The sequence below is a fragment of the Pinus tabuliformis genome, chromosome 7, assembly GCF_031772625.1.
Source record: "Pinus tabuliformis cultivar Carrire ecotype Pingquan chromosome 7, CPIR1, whole genome shotgun sequence".
Taxonomy (NCBI): Eukaryota; Viridiplantae; Streptophyta; class Pinopsida; order Pinales; family Pinaceae; genus Pinus; species Pinus tabuliformis.
In genome coordinates, this window is record NC_142293.1 from 1,280,449,612 (window position 1) to 1,280,460,114 (window position 10,503).

The following is a 10,503-nucleotide window of genomic DNA, read 5'->3' on the forward strand; positions in this document are numbered from 1 at the left end:
GGAAAACTAAGAGAGGTCATAAATTCTCCAGTTTTCAACCAAATTGGATGTAGAAAGAGGCTAGGAAGCCATTTTTGGACATTCTTGACTCATTTGAGTAGGATTCAGAAGCATTTGAGCATTGTAAACACATATTTTTACACTTTTGAGCATAATAGAGAGGCCCAGGCCATTGGAAGCTAGACCAAGGAGACATAGCCAAGGAGGGGTGAACTCCTTCTTCATGTTCCTGTTGTGATTTGTTTTTGGTGATGTTCTGTCTATTTTTATGTTGTTGTTAAGTCTCTTATTTATGTTAAAATTGCTCATAAAATTAACATATAAACTCATTTTACATGTGTAAAACTCATGAATCCTTCACATGAAGAGCATTTTGTTTCTAATCTGAGGAGGATCTTAGCACAACAATCTAATATTCTTAATCATATCATTGGTCTAGGTGATGTAGTATCTTGTATTTTTCAAGGAGGCTTCAAGAAGTGAAATAATATGGAGAGTTATTGAATAATAATCTTGAAGATTTGGTAGTGGAGAGTATAGTACATGTTCAGGGGGAGCATGTCTAACAAGAGGAAGGTCATGATGTTGGCATAGTTGATTTGATGTCCCATTGTAGCAAAAGTAACAAGAATTAGAAATAATTTTCTTTGGTTCCTAACGTCTATTTGTATATGTTTTAATTGATCAATTTCATTAGAAGACATTTGATATCAACATTATTAATTGGTTTCATCATGGTGTTTCAGTGAGATTTAGTCATCCTTTTGCTTTGATGTCAAAGGGGGAGAATGTGACTAGCCTCCATTAGAGAATGAGTTAGTCATTTATAAAATATCATATTGATGTTGTGGTTGTAGGTTACCATCAATGCAAACAAGGGAGATTCTTAGCCGCATGGTGTTGGCACTAATGTCAACCACAGAGAGTTAGCCAGTTGGGCATTGATGTTAATTTCCAAGGAGAGCTTGTACATGGTATTTCTGATATGTTCAAATGTTATGTGGGTGTACACGTGGTTGAAAATATGTCCGAGGAAGTGGTGTTGTAGGTAATTATAGATATCATTTAAAAAACTTGAGTTTTCCAAGCATAACAATGTTTTCTCTTGCTTGCTTCCTCATGCATATGACACTTGCAGAATCTATGCCTATTTATCATTATATTTCCTTGGCATTTTTCTTTGTCTTTCCCTTATGTTCCTACCACACTACCTGTAGGAGAAAAATGTGATTTATGTGCACACAAAAAATACCACGGGCCTTTCCTAGAGTATTTTCCTAGGGCTTTTGGTGGTGATGGAATTGATTTGAAATGGTATTTGATGATTTGACTTGATCTCCATTTACTTGGCCCAAAATGATGAGATGTAATCGAGTGAAATCATTGCATGCTTATTTTATTATAAAATCCCAGAACGTGCAAAGGAAAAGGCCAGTTTGTGTGATAATGTCAAGTACAAAAATGTAGTGTTAAAATTATAAATTAAATCTGAAGCAATAAAGCAGAGATTTTGAGAGTGGTCGAGGAGAGTAGCTATCAAAATTTATATGTTGTTGCTAGTATTAAGTTACTATAGATTTGGGGAACGAAGTATTGTTGTAGCTTCTATTATAGGGACATTCGATTAGAGATGAGATGGATAAATTGTTTGTTTATGTTATAGGTCCAATTGTGACAAGTATTGGATGAGGTTTTGATAGATAGAGTTACATGAATGGTTGAGTATTGTATTGTTTCTATGAGGATTAGAATGTTGATGTAGCTATTGTGTGCTTCATATTGCTAATAGTGATTTTGTTGGGAGTATGTTTCTAGTGCTAGTATTGATTGGTTTATGTGTAGTTGTGGCTTCCTTATACTTTATATTACTAGTGTATTTTTGAGTGATATATGGTTGAGTGAGAAGGATTTTATGTATTTGATGTTCAAAGTAGATTCATTAGTTAAGAAAAGGATTCTGTTGTAGAGAAGTTTGATAGTGAGCTGAGAGAGTTATAAGTGGGCCCAGTTTGAAATTTGTGAAATGTGCTCTATAGTGTTTATGCAGAGATAGTGGGCCCTAGTTTGAAAATGTATGAAATTTGGTACATAATAGCTTGAAGGTTGGGGCCATAAATAGGAAAGTGGTGGATTGCGGGAAAGTATTGGCTTGTTGATTTAGGGAGTGGTGGCTTCCTCTAGGTGGTGTCTTCGGAGGGCCTGCAGTAGGTTGGAGCCTACATATAGTTGAGTAAGTGATGTTTTCCATTATGTAGTGGCTTAAAGTGAGTGGTTTCTCGCATGCATCACTATTAATCTTGCACACTAGCATAGGGGGATTTAATAGGATATCAATACCATACAAGGAGTATTCATTGGGGGATATATATTGAGGAAAAAATGACATAATATTTTGAGCATAAAATAGGGGTTAAAGGGTTTTTATATTGATAAGTATAAAACATGGAGCTCAAAGTTAATGAAAAAAATAAAAGGGTATAAAAAATGTAATGAAAAACAAGATACCTATAATATCTAGTGAAAGTAGGGGTTTTTTAAATTGGGAATGTGTATTGGGTTTGTGTTTGTAGGGGGTTAAATAATATGGTTTTTAAATGTATTTTCTAATATGTAGTCAAATTAAGGGTATTTTTTAGTATGTCACGAACACACATGATATGTCTGAGGTTCGTTGATTGAAGACCCCATGCACATTGGTGGTGGCAAGTGAATTATGTGAGAAGAAGATTTTAATAATAAGAAGAAGAATGAGACAAAGAGTATGATGGTTTTTCTCCCGGAAGGGTTTCCGCCTAATATTTGGTTTTCTCATGATTTATGTGTTGCGTATGTGCCTTATGCTCTATGTGTTGTTTCTTTCATGGTTACCTATGCATGCAGCTCATTTGTTATGATTTGATAATGTATATTGTGTTGTTGATTTAACTCGTGATTCAATTAAATGTGTAAGGAAAGGAAAATGGTTATAATCGGCTATTTGTTAAGTATATTACTGATTCAACCCTGCGATCCCATGCCCACCTTATTTTTTCCAAGCTCCCAATATGCTATATAGGAAAGGTCAATTTAATATGGAAAAACACCATTCGATTATTTTATAAGCCTAAAGAAATATTAGATTAGAGGAAATCCCATACTGCTAAGCAATATTTCTTTTGCATGGGGAAGGGGGATGTGGGGAGGAACCTACTTGTGCCCTGATGTAGGAGGAAGAGCATTAATCAACTAGATCATGCTCCAATACTCTCATTTTAGGGTAGGGCATGCAGTTTGGCACATATCTATGGATCGCCCCATGCAGAGGGAATATAGTTGGTCATGAGGTTGGTTGTGGATATGTGGGAAAGATGCTTCCAAACTTGGGAAAAATAGGATCAACCTAACACAGTGCTCATGCGTGTCCACTCTTCAATTGAACAACAATTTAAACTTAATTACACAGTTAATTGATATTAGTGGATCCTGAAGTAAAACTCCAGAGTTATTGACTAATCATAAGTTTAAATTTTAATTCTTTTACCATATTAAATAAGACAAATATTCATATACAATTCTAAACATAAACACTTATATAAACTAAAAGTTAATTATCAGTGATCAAAATACAAATCTATTGTTATAATCCTACTTTAAATTTAATGAGGACAGCTTTAGTGTCTTTTTATTCAATGATTTGAAATGAGTCAGTCTTTAAAACCTTGTGTTTGTTTTGATTTCTCCTCCAATGGCTTCGTTTGAGACATGTAGCCTCAAGATAACTAGAGGTTATGTGATTCCCTCATTGACGGCTATTAATACCAGCAAACCTTTTTCCTTTCCAAAATGTAAAGTGGAGTACTTAGAATATGTATGTGCGATATGGCTTTTCATGATTTGTCTCTCTCTCTAACTTTTCCTGCAACATTCACAATCATTGATGGAGGGGCTGCTACAGCAGCTATTGTCTGTATATTCTTCTCTTTGTTCTTGATATGGTCTCTGCACAAGAGAAGGATTAGTGCTAGATTACCACCATACCACCAGGACCCTATGCATGGCCCATAATTGGAAACCTCCACCAATTGAGACTCCCCCTCATCGTTTTTTTGAAGGCCTGGCCTACAAATATGGTCCCATTTTGTTTCTATGCTTGCAATCAGTCCATACCATCATAATTTCTTCTTCTTTGCCAACCGACCTCATGGAGCCGGTGGGAGATTAATGTTTTTCAATTTTAACGATGTGGTCTTCTCTCCATATGGAGATCACTGGAGGCAAATGAGAAAAATATGCGTGTTAGAACTCCTGACTGCCAAAAGAATTGAGTCCCTCAAGCGTGTGCGAGAGGAAGAGGTTTCTACCATGATCCATTCAATATGGGAGGAGAGTGAGAAGGGAAGAATGGTCGTAAATGTGAGAAAAGCCATGTCTACTCTCACCTCCAATATTGAAATTTTCGGACGATGATTTGGGTGGTGAATTCAAAGGGTTTAAAGATCTGTTGGTACAGTTGACAGCTAGGGTGGGAGACTTCAACATTGGAGACTTCATTCCATATTTGGATTGGCTTGATTTGCAAGGTATCAAGCGACAGATGAAGAAAATTGATAAAACATTCAATGAATTTGCAGAGAAAATAATAGACGACCATGTTAATGTTAATCATGTCATGGTCGTCGTATCCTCCAATTGCAAGAAAGAGGAAGACGCAGAACTTCATGCGTAAGACTTCATCGATGTGTTGTTCCATATGGCTGAGACCGAGAGTAAAATCACACGGGAAACCATCAAGGGCCTTGTGCTTGTATGCCTCGCCCCTCATTCTTAAACTTCAGTCAGTCATTATTTTGCAACTTATTGCATTTGTATTTATGTAGGACATGTTCAGCGCTAGCCTTGAGACAACATTAACTTCGTTAGAGTGGGCAATGAGTGCGTTGGTCAGACATCCCCATGTAATGAAGAAATTGCAGCAAGAAATCGGATCAGATGTTGGCCAACATGGTAGTGTAAGGGAGTCGAATCTTGCAAGCATGATATGACTCACTTTGTGGTGAAGGAGACTCTGCGACTACACCCAGCGCTGCCTCTAGCGATTTCTCGTGAATATGTGGAGGTTGTGACAGTAAGAGGACAATACATACCTATGCAAATGATGGTCACGGTAAATGTGTGGGCTATAGGGAGGGATCCCAATATGTGGGGGCAAGATGCTTCCAAATTCAAGCCCGAGAGATTCATGGAAGAAGAGAATATCAATTTAACAGATCAATCGGACTTCAGTATGATACCATTTGTGGCAGGAAGGAGAGGATGCCCAAGGGCTCCTATGGCTATTCATACGATTGAACTTGTAGTGGCTCAGTTGATGCACAATTTTGATTGGAGGGTTGAAGGTGATTCCTACCAGTTGGATATGAAAGAGGCCTCTGAAATGATGATTCCAAGAGAGGTACCGCTCTATGCCTATCCAAGGTTGAGGATCAGCGTTTCACCCTAAACTGTAACAGTAGGAGGAAACAAGGGAAGGGACAGTTTATATTTATCTCCAATGGTTTTCCCATTATTTGGCTTATGAAGAAATGCATCTTCTAAACACCTTTTTGTACACTGCTAGGTCACATCATTTTTTTAGAGGTGGCGTACTGGTAGATCTAACCAAGATAGCCACAATTTTCAATTTGGATGCTCTGACTAATGTTACTTGCTACTGTGTGCCCTAATCCACACATAATACTATGGAAGGTTCATTAAGGGTTACGTGTCCATTATTTCCCCATGGAATGGTTGTGAAAAAAGACTTAAGAATTTCACTTAGATTGCGGAATGCCCAAATTCCTTTGATATTCTGAAAAAAATTGATAGGTTTTCCCATTATTCGACCCATGATGATAGTACCCACCTTTCTAGCTTTGTACATCTAGTCATGTCCAGGTTATTAAAAATGATATCGTTCTCATATATGGAGTTATTTGTAATTGGTTGTAAATACTCAATGTATGATGGTATGTGGAAGGTATTTGATAAATCAATATATATATATATATATATATATATATATATATATATATATATATATATATATATATATATATATATATATATATATATATTGTAATTGTATATTTAAACTAATTTAGATCCATCTAATACCAGATTTATCATGCGTCTAAAGAGATCAAATCATGCATTGCGAGGGATCAAATCTCTAGAGGTGCAAACTTTCTTTCCTCAAATTCTACACTAAAAAAAGGTTTTCATCTCCAGGGATTAAATCTTTCTAGGTGCAAGCTTTTTCTTCCTCAAATTGCACACTAAAAAAAAACGTTTGCATTTCCAAGGATTCGATCCCTCTCATCCCATGATAGATCCTATGTTAGATGGATGTAATGTGGTTCCAATTGAGGGCAACAATATCACATTTTTAGATTATCATTATTATGTATATGTTTGAGATTAACTTCAAAATTCAAATTATGTTTTCTTTGCTTGTCCTAACCATATCATTCTCTTCTTTAATTTAGTCTATGTTGCTTGTCTTGAATGGTTTGTACATCTGTGTTTAGATGATTTGAGTGGTTCATGTGTTTATATGTTTGGATTTGTATGATAATGTTTTTGAATACTACAGTTGTTTTGTTATATTTTTATGTGTATGTAATTGTCTATTAGTACTTAGTTGTTGATGAAGAAGGGAGACAATCTTGTCAATAGTTTGTAGGAGGATTGATACTCCACATCTATTTCATTTAATTTTAGGTATCGCAACTTCTCATAACTAATTAATTCTCAAGTATCACAACTTCTAACAACTAATTAATTCTCGATAGTGTCCTTGCAAGCATTTCTAAATATATCTTAAACAGTAGTTTTAACAATTTATTTCGTCAAGATTACTCTTGAAATAAGTTTTCATTTGCTAATGTTTGAAATAATTTGTTTCCTTCAAGAATATTTTGATGATTTTTTCTCCATAGTTTATTCAACGAAGTCAGGATTTTTTTTTTTTTAATGAGTCCCTAGAATTATAAAATCTTTACATTATTTTTTTCTCCAAACAGTTATCACATCTCCTTCAAGAATACTTTGATTTTGAATTTTTATAAATATATCATATTATGAATACATTATTCTATGCAATTATCTATCAGTAATTTTGAATATATTTAATTGTCTACTAGTAGCTAGTTGATGATGTAGAAGGGAGACGATCTTTATTAATTTGCACTTTGCGGGAGGATTGATTATGCACATCTATTTCACTTTAATTCTAGGTATCACAACTTTTTACAACTAATTAATTCTTAATAGTGTCGTATTACTAAATATATCTTGAAAATATTTTTTCTTAATAATCTAGAACCTCAAGATTAACAACATCTAATGCATCTAATGCAAGCAATCAAATAAGATTAGAAAAAAACATTTACACTGAAATCAATGCATCGAGTGAAAGAAATCAAATAGGATTAGAAATTCAAATCTACACTGAAATAAATTCATCTTATTAGAAAAAAACATTTACAGTGAAATCAATGCATCGAGTGAAAGAAATCAAATAGGATTAGAAATCCAAATCTACACCGAAATAAATGCATCCATTGCAAGAAATAAAATAGGATTAGAAATCAACATCTACACTAAAATGAATGCATCTAGTGCAAGAAATATTCTTCTCTCTCTCCCTTCCATCTAATATTGAAAATTATTTTTAAAGATTAACAACATCCAATCCATCTAATGTGAGCAATCAAATAGGATTAGAAAATAACATCTACACTTAAATTAGTGTGTCTAATACAAGCAGGGAAATAAGATTAGAAAGCAACATCTACACTGAAATCAATGTATCTAGTGCAAGAAATCAAATATAATTATAAATCAACATCTACACTAAAATCAGTGCATCTAGTCCAAACAATCAATAGGATTAGAAATCGGCATCTACACCTAAATAAATGCATCTTGAGAAAGCAATCAAATAGTATTAGAAATAACCATCTACACTGAAATCAATGCATCTAGTGCAAATAATAAAAGATATTAGAAATAAACATCTACACTGAAATTAATGCATGTAGTGCAAACAATAAAATATAATTAGAAATTAACATCTACATTGAAATCAACACATCTAGTGCAAGCAATAAAATATGATTATCAATCATCATCTACACTGAAATCAACGCATCTTGTACAAGAAATATTATTCCCTCTCCCCCCCCTACATTTATATCTATATATACCTTCATCGCTCCTTCTTTGTCCCTCTTTCTCAACCCACCCGCCCCCTATACACAAACACACATTGTCAGTATATATCTCTCTCCCTCCCTCCCTCTCTCTTCTTCCCTCTCTTTACTTGCCATTTATATCACTATCTCCCCATGCCTCTCCATTGTCTCTCTATATCACCCCCAAAGCATACACAATCTTTATCCATATCTCTCTATCTCTCCCTCCTCCTTCTATTTCTCTTCCCTCCTGCTATCCTCTCTCCCTCTCTCTCTCCACCTTTATCTCTCTATGTATTTTTTCTCACCAACCTCTCTCTCCCCCTCCAACTTCCTATATCTCCCTCAATCTCTCTTGTCTCTCATGTCTTCTCTCTCTTCCTTCCTCTTTGTCCCCTTTTCTCCCACCTCACTATATCTCCGCCCCCTCTCTCCTCTGTCCTTCTCCACCCCTTTCTAACATTTCTCTTTATTTCTCCCTCTATCTCACCCCATAACATACACGCTTTCTTATCTCTCCCATGTCATCCCTCTCTCTCTCTCCACTTTTACCTCTATATGTATTTCTTCGTCACTCACTCTCTCCCCTCCAACTCCATCTCTTTGTCCCTCCCTCTCTCCTCCTCTCTCCTACCTCCATCTCTCTCCATCTCTCTCCCTCTCTCTCTCTCTTCTCCTTCGAACTTTGTCACTATCTCTCCCCTCTCCATCTTTGTCTCTCCCTCTTTCTCTCTTACTCTTCTCTCCCTCTCTCACTCCTCTCTTTGTCTCTCCATTCCCCATCTTCCCTCTCCTTCATTGTATCTCCTCCTCTCCCTGGTCACCCCCACTATCTCTCCACCTCTATCACTCTATGTCTTTGTTCTTCCCTCCATATATATCTAGGGTTAATATATATAATGATATATTAATATATACTATAATATAACAAATTGAATATTATATTAAATATAATATTTATATTATAATATCAATATTAGATTTAATGGTGTTTTTTACATGGCATGATAACAAAATTTATAATAAAACTACATCAAATTAAGATTTTACTATACACCCATGATATAATTTTTCTTTTTAACATTTTACAAATGTTTATTTAAAAGAAATATTAAAGGATTTTGGAGCAAGATTTTGGATTCTGTGTTGAATTAATCTTGTTATTTTGGTTTAAGAAATGACATTGGCTTTAATAAAGAGTAAAAAGGTTTAAACTTTTACCTAATTTGGCATTTTAATGTGTTAAAAAAATGGTAAAAGTAAATGTATGATTCATTCATATTCAAATATATGACTAAAGGAACTATTAGCTAAAAAACAATTTTTCTGAATTTAAGTCTCCAAACCACTTCGAAACCTTCTAAACAAATCCAAACAACTTCACAACCAATAATATATATTTTATAATTTATCTATTATATCTCTTGTTGGCCCATAACCGGGCTTCTTATGATCTAAATCACTCAGTCAATTAAGTTAAAATTATCGAACCCAATAACCATTAAAATGAGTACATATAGTTAAACAAATCATTTCAAGCATTACTCGAAAACATAAATACATTGTAATCGTATGTGAAAAATCATTTCAAAACTTAAATTAAAAAATGTGATCATATATGGAGCAAGGTATCATGAATTCGTACGACACTCAAACAAAACTGTCATTTCCCCACAAATCTTGACGTTCAACCTGAAACTGTGCTTTAAGATTTTACAATTCACGGAGAATTTCATTATCCCCAGAAGGTTCTCCCATTGTCCAGATAGCTGTGCTGATATCCCATCCAAGTTGTGCAATTCTAAAGTGAACGCACTGAAATATAATACATCCTTTAACCACACAAACCGCCGCTTCATCCTGATTTTCACCTTCACGAGAAAAATGTTTAAAAATGCGAATGATCCCTTCTACTATATCTAAACCTCTACAGTGAATATTATCAGCTGATGGGCTTGCTGTCATCGGTATGTCCCTGATAAGAGAAAGACCCAATTCAAGCGCTTTAGAATTATATTCTAGCTTTAGTGTCTTTTTATTCAATGATTTGAAATGAGTCGGTCTTTAAAACGTTGTGTTTGTTTTGATTTCTCCTCCAACGGCTTCATTTGTGACATGTAGCCTCGGGATAACTGGAGCTTATGTGATTCCCTCACTGATGGCTATTAATGCCAGCAGACCTTTTTCCTTTCCAAAATGTAGAGTGCAGTGCTTAGAATGTGTGTGTGCGATATGGCTTTTCATAATTTGCGTCTCTTTCTAACTTTTCCTGCAACATTCACAGTCACTG

The 10,503-nt window shown here is 34.9% G+C and overlaps 1 pseudogene; it reads left to right on the top strand.

Moving 5' to 3' along the window:
• The first annotated feature begins 5,017 nt into the window (after positions 1–5,017).
• LOC149252172 (cytochrome P450 750A1 pseudogene) lies at positions 5,018–5,479 on the top strand (annotated as a pseudogene).
• Positions 5,480–10,503: the final 5,024 nt, after the last annotated feature.